Here is a 15,706-nt window from a genome sequence, read left to right as displayed (position 1 = left end):
GTGAATCACTAAATATGCATGATGGTGTTGGATTGTTGACGCCCCTTGCGCATATTGCCTTTACAAACAAAAAGTGTTTTACAAGATTTAAATCAATGTATTGTGTTTTGTGAATGATTAGGCAGGATGATTTTCACATCATTTTGAAGAACTCTAGGCAACGACATTCATTAGTCAAAAGTCTTATTGAAACATATTTAATATGTGTTTTGTGGCCTTATTTCAGAAACTTTAGTTTTTAGTTTTTTCAAAAACCATGCATAAACATTATTCTCTCAAAAATACAAACATGTACATGCATGTTGTTTACATATTATGGTAGCCCTGTTTGTGCTAAATAGAGTGTAATTACACCTTTGCCATTGATATGTTTATAAGCAACTGAAAAAAGCACAAATGTCAGGGCATGTCAGAACATCTCAAGGACCCCAAAAACCCCTCAGACCCCAGAGGGTTAAAGCCCCACTAGGTAGGAATTCCGTTTTGGTCAAACAACGACCCCTAGAGTCGCTGTGGACTACTTGTATTTAACGTTACTGTCATAAATACCACTCACGCAGAGCAGTCTCTTCACTCACGGCCTGATCCCCTCCCCCCTGTATACCGGTCCCTGTTCAGTCGGATGGAAGCTGTAACGAGTGGAAATAAGGTGTGTCCCCTTTAAGAGCTGCGCGCGCCCTGTTTAACTGTCGGCAGTCTGTATTGTATGTGCGCCTCGAACACCCCGTAAGCGGGTTGTTTCTGTTTGATGCTCATTCTTGTCCTATTTTTGTCTATCAAGTAATGCTGTGGACGGTAGAACGTGTGACAGACAGTTACACGAGTTCGATTGGGGAATAAACACAATGCGTTACAAATCGTCGGACATCGAACAAGCACAGCTAGCCTCCGAAGATGTCTAAGTTACTAATCCATCAACAAGAACTCCAGGTGCTTTTTAGCTCACACCAACGAGTGAAAGCTTGTCCTAGTGATATACAATATAAGCAATATACGTACAAGTCCAACAGCATGTGTGCAGGGTTCCCACGGGTCCTTGAAATCCTTGAAAGTTTGTGAATCTGAAAAAATGTTTTCAAGGCCCTGGAAAGTTTTTGAAAATAAACATACATAGAGACAGGTGCTTGAAAGTGCTTGAATTTATTTTGTGCAAGAAGTTTTCTGGAAATAATTCCATATTCACTCCAGTCCCCTAATGTGTTATTTTTCCAACACTTCATGGCCTTTGCATACTAGCTTCCTTGATTTGCACTAGTTAGCGCATTTACGCGTTACGTTACCAGGGTTTTTCCTGCATAGAGAATTATGAGGCGGCCGCCTTCGTCTCTCGACAATAAAAAATAACTAGGGAATCACCGAAAACGTGAGGATGATTCTGTTTTATTTCATTTAAAGTAAGTGGTGATTGATAGCCTATGGTTGATAATAATATAGTCCTACCTAATGTACTGATGGTAACAATGTAGCGCTGTTGAGGCTCGCGCAGTTATTTATAACATATTATAGTTAAGAAACAATATATAGCCTAGGCTACACGCGACCAGAGAGCTGTTTGCCTGAATGCCATCAAGATTGAAACCGAGACTGATTTCATAACAGTTCAATAAACAAATAGTTAAAATTAAGTCACTTACATTTTAGACGCAATGACTGTTTTTGTTCTGTTTCAGCAGCGAAAATAGTTCCAAACAAAGATCACCGCAGAACCATCGCGCATGGCATGCAACAGTTGTTGCATTACTGAATGATTCAGCGTTTTGTAAGAATCGGTTGAGTCAAAGATTCAATTACCCATTCATAAACTGCCTCATTCTGAATAAATCAGCCTTTTGAACGAATCGTTTGAATGAATGACTCAATGACTTGCTCATTAAGACGGTCGCCTGCCGCCTCCTACTGGCGGTTTAGTTTCATAAAGTATCATTCTTTTCAACATTCCTTATTTGTATATTCAAAAATATTTAAAAGAATCTAATTTAATACAGTTATTATTTTTCAATGTAAATTATTTAATTGAATTGGTAACAGCCTAGTGTCTTATTATTTTAATTTAATATATTGATCAAATTTAAGAATTTGAAATGAAAGATGGAGCATACATTTAATAAAATTAGGGGGAAAATGCCCTTTATAAAAGGTACAAAAAAGTAGTGTATTCAAACAGTAATGTAATGAAAGATTGAAACAACAATGAAATTAAACTATTTAAGTTTTAAGGGAGTAAAGCCTCTGTTTAGGCTATTAAGGAATTATGTAATTTTGCCAAAAGAAGAACTTTTATTTTAAATAAATGTTCATTTTAAATCAGCCTACTTCAGTGTGATATGTTACCATATTATCATGCTTAACAGTGAGAATCTGAATAATTGTAATGTGATGATCAGATGCAGATATCTAAATCAGAAAATATAGGCGGTTTGCGGGTGGATTATCTATTTTTAACAGTGGATTTGGGTGACTCAAAGTGCACCAGATTAATGAATTTATCTTTAAAATGTACAAAATTTTCTTACGGGGGGGCATACCCCCGTACCCCCCTAGAGGTACCGAGCTCAAACAATGTGGGAAACACAATAGGCTATGTGATGATCTACAAAAAATACAATTTTTATTATCTTATTATTAAAATACATTAATAGGATTTTACCACCTCCGCCTCATTTTGAGCCAGGAAAAACCCTGTTAAGTGTTGTATGTGTGTATGTTAAGTGTTTCCCGCATGAGGTACTTGCCATGAAGTTCACGTGCGCATGAAACTACGATGGTACCTCATCGTTTGTTGTTGGACACAACAAATGTGTCCCCGCATTAAGTCCTTGAATTTGAGGGTATTGGACCTGGAAAGTCCTTGAAAGGTCCTTGAATTTGAAGTCAACCAAGGTGTGGGAACCCTGTGTGTGGACGTGTTGGGGGAAGTGAGGTAGCCTATGCCGTAAAGCAGTCGAATTTTGTAGTTCTTTTTGTGCTCGGGTTACTACCTGAACCCCGAAGTTTAAAAGTACGATTAAAAACGATACAGACCCCGTCAGGCTATGGCAGACGTGTCATTCAACCTATTGTAAGTCAATGTACCATCACAAGAGTCTTGGAAATATATTATGAAGGTTGAAAAGTTACCTGGTGCTGCTTTAAAAACGGGGTGTAGCGTCTTGATTGTGTGATTGAGAGTTTGGGCGGACGTTGATGCTGTGGATCCATCTCATGATCACTACTGCACAGAATCAGGTTTGATCAGGGTGAGAGCAGTAATTTCTGGGATAGTTTACATTAAATGTTTTACAGTCATTTTTTTACAGGAATTGGAGACACGTCGTCCATCTTTGTGTACAGTGTATGGTTTAGACCCAGGGGGGCAGGGTTTCGGAAAACATTGAAGCTTCCCCGGGCGCCACCATTGATTAGCAGACCATCACCTGCTGTTAGCATCCCATTGACTCCCATTCATTTTGGCGTCACTTTGACAGTGAATAACTTTACATCTGAGGCGTTTAAAGACTCCATTTGTCCATTATTTATTTCTAAAGAAACATGAAAATATATAAAAGGCTCCATTACCTTGTATCTTACGTTATAACCCCGTAGAAGCAGTTTTTGTAAAAATAGGCTAACGATTGCGTCATAACCACGCAACTCTCTGTCGCACAGTAGAGAGATTACCGTATAGACAGGAGGAGAAGCTTGCGGGCAATCGGGGGGACGTGGAGGCAAAATTACAAAATAATTAATCAGAATACTTAGAAAAAGTTGCTCCTGCTCCTAGCTCATGGACACCTCCTACTCACACTCTCCGTCTCTGCAAGTTTCGGAAGGGAATGATTCAGATTTCTCTTGGCACAGCTACTAGAAGACAGACAGGTTGCTCACGTCACATCTATGTCGTCAAGCTCAGTTTGAGTCTGCGCAGTACGCTCAGCCATCAGGAAGTTAGTGCTTCTAATTGACTTTACTTTTCTCCGTTGAAACCTATGGGGTCGATGTGTCCAGTTCAAGGTTATAATCGTTAACGAAAACTAACGAAAAAACAAAAACTAGGTGGGAAAAAACATTGTCGTTAACTGAAATAAAAATAAAAACGAGGCATTACAAAAAAACGATAACTAACTAAAACTGTAATGTGTGTTTGGCAAAACTAACTAAAATAAAATAAAATTATAGAGTAAATGTCCTTAGTTTTCGTCTTTCATTTTTTAACGCTATTTAAAACACGCAGCGTATTCGTTCAGCTGTATTTCCTTTCCCTGCTCTCCCTCCGTCTCTGTCACTTATGCGTCTCTCACATGCGCGCGCGCGCACACACACACACACACACACAGCCCCTCCCCTCCGTGCACACCGCGTCTCCATGAGAACGAGTGTTCGTTAGATGTTGAAAGCAAGTTCGCTAAAGGTTGGTATCTCTATCACGTGAACACCTTACAATCACACATTAAAAAGCGGTATCAAAATATTTTAAATTCTGAATATAATTTTGTCAGTGTGTTAATGTGGACCCGAGAAGGTTGCGCCTTTTTTAGAAAGTTAATTAGTCGCAAGTTTGAGGTAAAATGCACTTTTTGGTTGTGGTTGTTGATGTCAAAACACTATATAAGCTTTGATACAAATATTAAATAATGTTATGTCATTTTTTTACTTTTACACTTAATGTTTGCTGCTTCAATCCAGATGAGTAGGCTATTGACTGTAGGGAAAGTGGGGTGAGTTGTGCCAGTTTTTACTCAAAGTGACTTTAAAGTGAGGCCATGGCAGTAATTCATTCAACTTAATGATGTACATATATTTCAGGATGTGGTGCATCCCTGAGAACAATAACTTTGGATCTGAAATAAATTGTTTCAGAAATATAGCTTTTGGGGAAAAAGTGGTCTCATGGCACAACTTGCCCCTGGTGCGGGGTAAGTTGTGCCTTTAGGGCAGTGGTTCTCAATTCCAGTCCTCGTGACCCACTGCTCTGCACATTTTGTATGTCTCTCTTATCTGACACACTCAGATCAGTTCATGGAGTCTCTCCTAATGAGCTGATGATCTGGTTCAGGTGTGTTAAATAAGGGAGACATACAAAATGTGCAGAGCAGTGGGTCACGAGGACTGGAATTGAGAACCACTGCTTTAGGGGAATACATTGGGGTAAATTGTGCCAGTGATTTCTGAAGTAAAATAGAACATTTTAATGTTATGAACTGTAATGCTATATGAAAGCAAGACAAATTCAATACAAAATTACTCATTTAACCCCCTGAGGTCGGCTATCGTGCCGGCGCGATAGGCACGTTTTTTTCCCTATCAGTGAAAAAAAATAATAAAATAAAAATATTACTTTTTATCTTATATGCTTGTGTTATACATCAATCGATCCTGTTAACCTGTTAAGCTGCAACGCCACTTTTGAAAAATCCCCAGAAATGACATACCCAAACTTAAACAGATACAGTTCATGAACCCTTTGTACTAAAAGCACAAGTATGATCTCATTTGAAAGCTGACACCTGGCAGTTTATTGTAAATGTAGAATTAATTATTGTCATAATGAAAAAAAATGTTATAAATAGCTTCAAAGTTTTGTAAAGTTATTAGAAATTAATTTTTATGAAACATCCTCATGAAAATAAAATTGAAGTTGGCACTGGAGCAATCTAGAAATGCACTACAGCTAAGGCCACATGTCTAAACATTTTATATTTAAAATCTGAAGATAATAAGTCCAAAACTCTGTATTTAGTTAAATGTTTTTCAAGACCATGTCAATGACTTTATTTTGATTTGCTACTTTAAAATGCTACTGATGTTTATTGCCATCTTCTAAACATCAATTCAGTATATTGTCTCTATTGTTTTGTGGTGCAAACGAGCCCCATTCAGTCTCAGTCTCCCCCTGCACACATTCACACCTCTCCAGCCTGGTTATGGCTCGAAATATGCATTTCTTTTGTCTGCATTATAGTTACTAACGACTGGCTATTCACAAGCTATTCATAGGGTTTCAATCCCTAATTTCTTTTATCAAAGTTCTCACTTAACATTTAAAAACTGGATCAAATGCCCTGCTTGAATTTCAGTAAGCATATTTAGAAAAAAAACATAAAAGGATATATGTGGCAGGTGCACCTAGGGCTAGCTAGCATGTTAGCTTAGCACACCATCAATATACGACAATTTATGAGATTAAAACCATGTTTGTGCTCCAAACTTAATTTATAACGCAAGTCGAGTGTTTTAAATAATCTTCTGTGATATAATTTCGCTTCAGATAAAAAAATCAGACAGAAAATATATATATTCTGCACAATGATAAAGTCTATATCGATTAGCATTACATTATAAATATAATCTATTATTATGGAAATACCTGACATTACTCGAAGAACACAGGTAAACCAAATATCATTTCAATCATGTTTATTGTCTTCAAAACATGTTACAGCGATCTCTGATAGCTTTGAATGTGTTCGAGACTTCCTGGAATGTCACATGATCATGCCTCTTCTTCATGTTCTATATATGGACTATTATTGTGCATGTAGCGCCCTCAGGCTGTTGGTATGGATTGAAAACACAATAACCTACATCACAGTATCCAGCGCTCATAATGATTACATCGACGCATTTGGGCATAAATTCAATAAATATTATTCCTGTCTATAGAAATCTGATGAAAACCTATGAAAATATATCAATATTTCTCCAAATCTGCACATTTTTGAGCTAAAGCCCTGAGGGACGTTGTTTTGTGTATCGCTGTCATGACGACAGCACGGGAGTTTTTTATGAATGAAAGCGGTTGACGCGCATAATTCATATTAAAGGTATCGACTCATTTTTTCATTTCATAACTCCTGACACAAATTAAGACATAACTGTCACTATAAGTTTTTCAGAATACAATAGTGGTCAAATACTGAAACTTGAGTCTTATATCTTTTTAATGATGTATAGTTTGTCAATGTATAACATTAAATCTGATAGTAATTTTTAACTAAATAAAAAAAAAAAACGCTTCAGTGCGCCGACGCACTGGTGAAGCTTAACAGGTTAAGTGTGTATTATTTTTGTGTATACTCACAATAAAAACAAAGTGTTGTGCTTTTCGCCAAATAAAGAAAAATAAACACGAAGCGAGTTCTGCCTTCTCTCTCTCCGTGTAGTCCATTCTGAAACGCGTCCGAAAATGAACCATAACTCAGCGAATACTTCTCACACAGACACGTGAGATATGTCTTTATGAAGCTTGAAATCTCTTCTTGTAAATGAAGTAATTTATATAAAAAACAAATGTTTTCAACTCATGTAATCTGTCTGAAAGCAAGGAGAGGTACCGTTTTCCCTTCTGCCTCATTATCTTTATAATCAGCTGCTGCCGCCCCGCCCCCGGCGCGATTCACATGTAAATAGTTTACCTGATCTAGTATGCATCGCATACGCCCCCCCATCAATGCCATAAAAACACAGTTTCTTCATGAGACTTACTGATAGTTCATCGCGTTTTGAGTATGGCTCGTTTCTCCGGTGAAGATGCCCTTCAGATGATTCTGGACAGCGAGGAAGAATGCACGATACCGGGTTGTTTCCTCAGAGGAAGATTATAACAGACAACGAACGGCAGCATTTTGAAGAGCGAATTCCGCCGAGGACACAATTTCGGAGTAAGTTTTACTTAAAAGTCTTTTGTCTTTTATTTTTCGTGTTCGCATTTATGAGGAAAAAAACAATATTACGTGACAGTTCTCCATGATGGACGCGAGCGCTCTAAGCACTAAAAGACTTTCAAACATTCACAGAGACCTCAAAACAGAAAGTACAAATCCTTTCTTTAAAACGAATTTCGTTTTGTATCAATTGTATCTTAATTTTAATAATTTTTTCATTAACAAACTTCCTGGATTTAAAGTAAATATAGGCAATCACAACATAAGGTCTGAACTGGAGATCATCATGAACCCGTAGCCTACTCGCCTCACATGTCTAAAAAAAATCGAAATATATTTACAGAAAGCTGGTTCTAAACAAAACCATCCAAAACAAAATATGTAGCCTAATAAATGTGCATTTCTCCGGTGCGTTCACTGCGAAGATCGCGAGTCAAAAGCCTATCATCAACTTCATCTTTGCCAGAAGTTAAATTTATATCGAGTTTGTGAATGAATGATGTTGTTTTAGCAAACTGTATTGCTAGACTGAGATGAGTAAAAATCGACTGAAATATGTTGAAATAAAATGTAGGCTATTTGTATAAGCAACGTATTAAACGGCAAATTAACAATATGCACTAATATTTCATGAAAACAACGTTACAGTCAGGCGAAATATGAAAGACAACATTTTGTTTAGTAGATTTGGGTACAGTTTTTACTGTAGAATATACTGCCTCGTCAAATAAGCTTTTGTTTAGCAATTTCTATATATAAAATAGCCTACTATTTTTGTCAAAAATAAAGTCATCAACTAAGATGTTAGCCATTCCAATGTTGGCTATATTCAAAGTAATGAATACATAGATAAAATGTAGGCCTATAATCTTTTTTTTTTTACAAAGAAAGAGTACACTTGAAATATTGTTGAAATTGTAATTATTGTTGTAATTGTAACCTTTTTAATAAAATAGCAAAACATATTTACAAGATAGATGTAAGCAAAATCTTAAATGGTCAATATAAGTCTTCTTCTAAATATATCTTTTGTCCTTGCATTGTGGCTCAGTCAGTGTCACACCTGAATGCATGGCTCATTATGCAGAGTGGGTGGGACATTGTATTCTAAGGTGTAAACCACTCCTCGTTCACGCCCCCCTCGCATATTGGCTTTCCAAGCAAAACCTGTTTTACATCAATTTAAATCAATGTATGGTTTTATGTGAACGATAAAGCAAGACTATTTTCACATAATTTTGAAGAAAAAACTATAGGCGACCACATCCATTAGTCAAAAGTCTTATTGCCACATATTTAGTATGTGTTTTATGGCCTTATTTCTGCAACTTTCATTTTATTTTTTTCCAATAAGCACGCATAAACATTATTCTCTTAAAAATTCAAACATATACATGCATGTTGATCAGATATTTTGGTAGCCCTGTTTGTGCTATATAGAGTGAATTTACACCTTTGCCATTAACATGTTTATAAATAACTGAAAAAAGCACAAATGTCAGAGCATGTCAGAACACCTCCAGGGCCCAGAAAACAGCTCAGACTCCAGAGGGTTAAGGTTTATTTAGATATTGTCACCCTGGAATACCATAGCATGCGTTTTTCCTACTATGGTCAATTGCATAGGGATTTTGTATTGAACATAACACTGGATCACAGTGTCATAGAGACAAGGGGGCGGGCTCATTTATATGATATTTGTGACTCATTTCAGGAAAAAAGGCTTTGGCAATAGATGCCTGTTGACATAGTGCTGTCTGTCAATTATGTAACATATAAGAATAAAGTGACTAGGCTAATTTCTAAACATACTATTGTGACATAGGCCACTTAAAAACGGAATAAAACTTCTCTTTAATAACATAGTGCAAACTCAAAACTGAAATCAGTGTTAGCTAAATTAAACAAATAGCAGGCAGGCCTAAGTCAAACAATGATGAGGCATGCCCATCTCCTCACTTCTCAAGATTATCCCCTGTGAGTATGTAGGTCTAGGTGGTCTGGATCTGGCACAACTTAACCCAGGCCCTTTGGCACAAATCACCCCAGACCCACAAGTTTGAAAAACTAGCATGATCCAGCAGTTAAGAGCTAACATCATGCTAACTGTATAGACTCATTGTGTAGCCTACTAAAGCACTAATTACAAGATGCGCGGTCAAGATCAAGACTCGCGTGCCTCTATGAGGTGAGTCCCTTTGCTTGTTTCCCGATCTAGTTTCTCTTCTGGTGCACCAGAAGAGGGCTACTTTGGCGAATAACATTGGTGATCTGAGGGTTACAGTGAGCACGAACCACTCACTCCTCTAGCGCATCGCAAACATGCTGAGACTGTGTTCGTGGGTGGTTTGTGCTCTCTACATGAGCGCATGACCACGTCGGCACGTTGTTCGTCCTGCCTGAGGGCTTGAACGCTCAGTGTGCCGTGTGTCATCGAGGCGATGGCCACGTTCACTGTCTTGCATGCCTGGTTGACGGCCATGTGTTGAGACTGCGTTCATGGGTGGTTCATGTTCTCTCATGAGTTCTCTCACTTCCCTCGGATTGGGACTACCTCAGGGACTGCCATATGTTTCACTACCCCAATGGGTTAGTACATATGTGTATTCCAGGCCTTCCTCAGGTAGGCTGGGCTTCCTCATAATAATGTATTAATGAGATTTTCTTGCAATAAAATATGATATTTTCTTAATAAAGAGATATTTTCTCATAATGACTTAACACCTTTAATTATATTCTGGAGTTTGCCTTTCGTGCCAAATAAGTTTATCATTTTAATACTTTACTATATTATTCTTCCCAATATAACACAATATACATATATTTTGATTGTTTAAAAGAACCGGAAGTGTTATTAAAAGCAATTCACTTTACTTTTGGCCACTGCTGTACATGATTATTTTCATGTTTTAAGTTTGTTTTAATCATCAGAAACAATTTAAGAAAAGTTGTGTTGCTGCGGCTTCGACAAAACCTGATCATCTGTTATCTAGCGTGATTTGAAGATCTTGAGTTACATGATCAATATCATTAATTTTATTTATTTATTAATTTAGCATGTGATTGGTCTGAAATATTTATTATTCATCTCACATCATGTCTGTTAGAAATGAAACTTGTTTGTGTTTTTGGCAGAACTATGAGAAAGCATCTGGAAGGAGAGGACAGAGATAACACCAGTGATGCAGATCCTGCAGAATTAAACATCATGACACTGAAGAACAGAGAGGTTGGTGTTTACTCTCGAGTCCTCATTAATTCATCACGCTGAACAACTCGCTGATGCTCGCTAGATTCACATCGTTTCAGGTCGAGAATAAAAACATGAGAAATTAAAGCACATTAATTGTTTTTTACATTTTATATAAATGTGACCCAGGAAAAGCCTAAAGTGCAGGTGAAATGTAAAGTCTAAAGGTTATTTTCACCCAAAGCACAATTGTTTGATGCAAAATGATTTTGATTAGAAATAGTGGAAACTCACACTGGGCGTGAATATTCACTCGCTAATGAAGCAATGCTGTTTTCTTCAGAGAGTATTTCAACTATTTTCTTTAAAGGAACACAACGACTTTTTGGGACTTTAGCTTATTCACCGTATCCCCCAGAGTTAGATAAGTCCATACATACCCTCTTCATCTCCGTGTGTGCCGTAACTCTGTCTGACGCACCCACCGCTAGCCTAGCTTAGCACAAAGACTGGAGGTAAACGGCTCCAGCTAGCACACTGCTCCCAATAAGTGACAAAATAACGCCAACATTTTCCTATTTACATGTTGTGATTTGTATAGTCACAGCGTGTGCAAATAACAAGGTCACATGAGACACAGCCATCTTCTAACCGTATACATACTGGGAACTATATTCTCAGAAGGCGAAGCACTGCTACTTCTGCAGAGTGATTTACTAGCCTGGTTCTACCAGACTCTCGTACATTTCATTTGTACAGAGAGTCTGGCCTCTCTCCATTGAGAAACGTTTACTTCCTTGTAGGCGGGTTCTCTGTTAACCTGTTAAGCTGCAACGCCACTTTTGAAAAATCCCCAGAAATGACATACCCAAACTAAAACAGATACAGTTCATGAACCCTTTGTACTAAAAGCACAAGTATGATCTCGTTTGAAAGCTGACACCTGGCAGTTTATTGTAAATGTAGAATTAATTATTGTCGTAATGAGAAAAATTGTTATAAATAGCTTCAAAGTTTTGTAAAGTTATTAGAAATTATTTTTTATGAAACATCCTCATGAAAATAAAATTGAAATTGGCACTGTAGCAATCTAGAAATGCACTACAGCTAAAGCCACATGTCTAAACATTTTATGTTTAAAATCTGAAGATAATAAGCCCAAAACTCTGTATTTAGTTAAATGTTTTTCAAGACCATGTCATGTGACTAACAGTTAGGGCTAGCTAGCATGTTAGCTTAGCACACCATCAATACACAACAATATATGAGATTAAAACCATATTTATGCTCAAAACGTACTTTATAACTCAAGCCGAATGTTTTAAATAATCTTCTGTGATCTAATTTAGCTTCAGATAAAAAAATCAGACAGAAAATATATTATTTGATAGTATTATGCACAATGATGAAGTCTATATAGATTAGCATTACATTATAAATATAATCTATTATTATAAAAATACCTGGCATGGCTTGAAGAACACAGGCAAATCAGATATCATTGCAATCATGTTTATTGTCTTCAAAACATCTTTTATCTGCATGATTACAGCCGATCTCTGTTAGCTGTGTGTGTGTTCGAGGCTTCCTGGAATGTCACATGATCATGGCTCTTCTTCATGTGCCATATATGGACTATATTACTGTGCATATAGCGCCCTCAGGCTATTGGTATGACTTGAAAACACTGTGAATTAGAATACCAAACGCTCATAAAGATTACATTGACGCATTTGGGTATAAATTCAATAAATATTATTCCTGTCTATAGAAATATGATGTGAATCTAAAAGAATCTATCAATATTTCTCCAAATCTGCACATTTTTGAGCTAAAGCCCTGAGGGACGTTGTTTTGTGTATCGCTGTCATGACGACAGCACGGGAGTTTTTTATGAATGGGAGCGGCTGACGCGCATAATTCATATTAAAGGTATCGACTCATTTTTTCATTTCATAACTCCTGACACAAATTAAGACATAACTGTCACTATGAGTTTCTCAGAATACAATAGTGGTCAAATACTGAAACTTGAGTCTTATATCTTTTTAATGATGTATAGTTTGTCAAGGTATAACATTAAATCTGATAGTAATTTTGAATTAAATAAATAAAAAACGCTTCAGTGCGCCGACGCACTGGTGAAGCTTAACAGGTTAAAGTTCAAAACTATTGGATCTGCCCAGAGTCACTCAGGATCTGCCATAGCCAATCGCTAACGTGTGGTCGTGATGTATGTCATGCACCGAAACCGGCCGGAAACATTTACAAATTCTATTTGTAGAATTTGTAACGCTGCGGTCGTTTCGGATCTGCCGCAAATGCTGTACAGTGATCACCAGGCTACTGCGCGATACGGAAACAACTTTTCTGCCTCCTTCACTTGGTCCTCCATTAGTGCAACAAGAGGGGAGACGACAACAACTATCGGCTTTGCATCCCTATCGTTCGCCTTAGCTAACTCATTCACCACTAGAACTGCCATGGCAGTCATTTTGACCGTTTTGAATTTTATATCTGCAATAACTTTGTTGAAAAAATCAATACAATCCTGCTGGTACCTGACTTTTCCTAAAAGTGTCTGTATTTTCATTTAAATGATGTTTTATTAACAAAGTTCGGGAGGAGCACGTTCAAATAATCAATCAATCAATCAATCAATCAACTCAAACAATTACCATGTCTACCCTATCAACATGAGAGGAAGCATATATATATAATCACTCTGTCAACTCACCTAACTTCCTTGACAGTTTTCAGCATCCCTCCACCACCCCGACTCCTCACTCTTGGCTTGTTTTTTCACAGCCAGGAATACGGGGGGAGTACTCTGGGTTCGGGCCGAATACCGAGCCCGGAGCCCTCTCCTCGGACAGCGCGCCAAATACGCATTTATTCTATATGACTTATTTGTAAGTGTGAACTCGTGAAAATGTTTTTCATATAAATTACACAAGGCAAAAAAAACAAATGAACATATTTACCTATTTCGGCCATAAACGGTCATATTGACCGCACTGAATTTCGCGGTATTATTATTAGGGCTGGGTTTCGATTCAAATTTCAAGAATCGATTCGATTCCGATTCTCAAGATCTTGAATCGATTATCATTATTTGATTCGATCCGATCCGATCCGATCTTCGAGATTTAGATAATGGTTTTTGAAAAAAGCATTTTTTTCCAGCTGTTACCTGAATTACAGGACTGTAGTTATGCAACATATTGATACTATTATTATAGACATTCAACTGCAAATTAATGGAGTATTGGTGGTTGTAAAGAACAATCCCCCTTCCAGAGTGTTGATACAACTGCTTTCACAAACTTGCACTGGTGTAGACGACAGAGGACGCAGAGGTAGGCTATATCAGCAGCAGTAGACCGATTATTTAGACGCGAACCTGATGTAGGCCTATTATTAAAAATGACATTAAGAATTTTCCAAAAAGCTGCTACAGTTCAGATGCAAATGCACCTTTATTTTTTATTTTAATGATCAACATTTAGAACACATTTGTTCTAAGCCAGTGCAAATGTAAACAGATTGTTGGTTACTGGCTTCACAGTAAACAGACAACGAGATGCGCGGATGGGCTATTATTTCAACCGCATCACAAAACTCATCCGTCCGCACCAACGTTTTTGACCAATTTTCAAAACAGCACCCGCCCGCCATCCGCTTAATGTATGCATATATTTTTTATTTGATTGGTTAACCGCCCGCCACCCATCCGAAAATATAATTTTTCGTCACGTCATCCGCCCGATCCACGGTTTATCCGCGGAGTCCGCGGCTGTAACCGCCAACCGCGCATCTCTATCAGAATGTAAATAAAATTTGAACGTACAAAACCTTTGCTTTTGTCAAGCTCGTTCTCTGCATTGCTTCTGAACCCGAAATGGTGCCAGATCGCAGCTTTGAGCGTTTCTGGAGTTTTCAAAGCAACCGCTTGCTTAATGTTACTGACGTTGTTTTAATGTCCTTCCACCTCGCGCGCATGCGTGAATTCAATGACGCGGAAAGTTAAAGTTCATGGGGAAAATCGATCCTCTGAGTTACGGATCGATCTTTAGAAATTAATATGAAAATCAATTCAGAATCGGTGAATCGATTTTTTCAACACAGCCCTAATTATTATACCAATATACGCAGCAATAAAATGTGGTAAAAAATACACTAAACATATTCAACAACAAATCATTTAAATGTAATGATATTCAGAACAGAACAAGAATGAAAAAATAACTAAAGCCAAAATGAAATGCTTTATAAGCGAAAGTGAAAGTAAGCGGCGTTGGGCTCACGTAACTCTCTAATTAGAATCAAAATGTTTCAACATTTGCGATGTATTTGGATGCTAAACTATTCTTTATCATAGGCACTCACGTTCCAATATCGATGGAAAAAATCATCCTCTTCACACGCATAAAATGGTACGAATTGTATCCTACTAGTACTGAGAAACAGAGCAGTGGAATTTTTATATGTTAGGTTGACTATTTTATTATTATATTTTATTATGGCTATAATGAACAGGCTGCAATGCTGGAATATGGTGTGTGTGTGTGTGTGTGTGTGTGTGTGTGTGTGTGTGTGTGTGTGTGTGTGTTGGCGGGCGCGGGCGCGATCGAACAGTGGAAACATGAAAACATAGGCTACTCCATCATTTTGTTCAGGGCATCTACGAATATTATTTATTTATAAATTATAATTAAACTTGTTTAAATGTACAGTTTGGTGTTGTTTTGTTTTTAAAAGACATCCTAATACAATAAATGCATTAATCTCTCAATTGGGGATTTATCATTAAAGATATAGAGTTTTGAATAGCGATCAAAATGACCGCTTGCGGCAGTTCTAGTAGTTATGGAAT

At 37.4% G+C, this 15,706-nt stretch overlaps 2 protein-coding genes across 2 annotated transcripts in view; one reads left to right on the top strand and one right to left on the bottom strand.

The window, feature by feature from the left end:
• Positions 1-10,852, top strand: part of LOC307161266 (sucrase-isomaltase, intestinal-like) — a gene marked incomplete at its 5' end in the record, with an annotated part of 182,093 nt that extends 171,241 nt beyond the window's left edge. The window contains one exon of the mRNA XM_079875889.1: positions 10,776-10,852. The remainder of the gene's footprint in view (positions 1-10,775) is intronic.
• LOC307161680 (uncharacterized protein) overlaps positions 1-15,706 on the bottom strand; it is a 484,934-nt gene that overhangs the window by 441,204 nt on the left and 28,024 nt on the right. The window lies entirely within an intron of this gene.

Source organism: Squalius cephalus (assembly GCF_949319135.1).
Source record: "Squalius cephalus genome assembly, chromosome: 7".
NCBI classification, from domain to species: Eukaryota; Metazoa; Chordata; class Actinopteri; order Cypriniformes; family Leuciscidae; genus Squalius; species Squalius cephalus.
This window is presented reverse-complemented; position numbering and strand designations above follow the sequence as displayed.